Raw genomic sequence first — 383 nt, forward strand, 5'->3', positions numbered from 1 at the left:
GTCAGGATGGCCGAGTGGTCTAAGGTGCTGCGTTCAGGTCGCAGTCTCCCTTGGAGGGGTGGGTTCAAATCCCACTTCTGACAAGGGTATATTGCGAGGTGGATACATTTTTGTACTTTTTTTTCCTAAGCACCGTATCAAAAACAATGTCAACAGTTTCTGTAAATTATCGATAAGATCTATTTTCCGTTGCTTGCACTAATTGCCTAAAGTTGGCTAAATCGCAGTAAATCGGTAAAGCGGGAAATCACAGCATCTTCAACAAATCGTGATAGAGGGGCCGAGATAAGGGTTTCGACCCTACATATCAAAAGCACAGCTGTCAATAGTTCAGCAGGGTCACAGTGCAGAAGGTTCAGTGGCACCAGGGTCCCCTGCGTCCC

General features: G+C 46.5%; 1 non-coding gene across 1 annotated transcript; it reads left to right on the forward strand.

Annotated features, from left to right (window-relative positions):
* Positions 1-83, forward strand: TRNAL-CAG (transfer RNA leucine (anticodon CAG)). The gene has a single exon. It is a non-coding gene; the product is annotated as a tRNA-Leu (tRNA).
* Positions 84-383: the final 300 nt, after the last annotated feature.

Source organism: Pleurodeles waltl, unplaced genomic scaffold, assembly GCF_031143425.1.
Source record: "Pleurodeles waltl isolate 20211129_DDA unplaced genomic scaffold, aPleWal1.hap1.20221129 scaffold_39, whole genome shotgun sequence".
Taxonomy (NCBI): Eukaryota; Metazoa; Chordata; class Amphibia; order Caudata; family Salamandridae; genus Pleurodeles; species Pleurodeles waltl.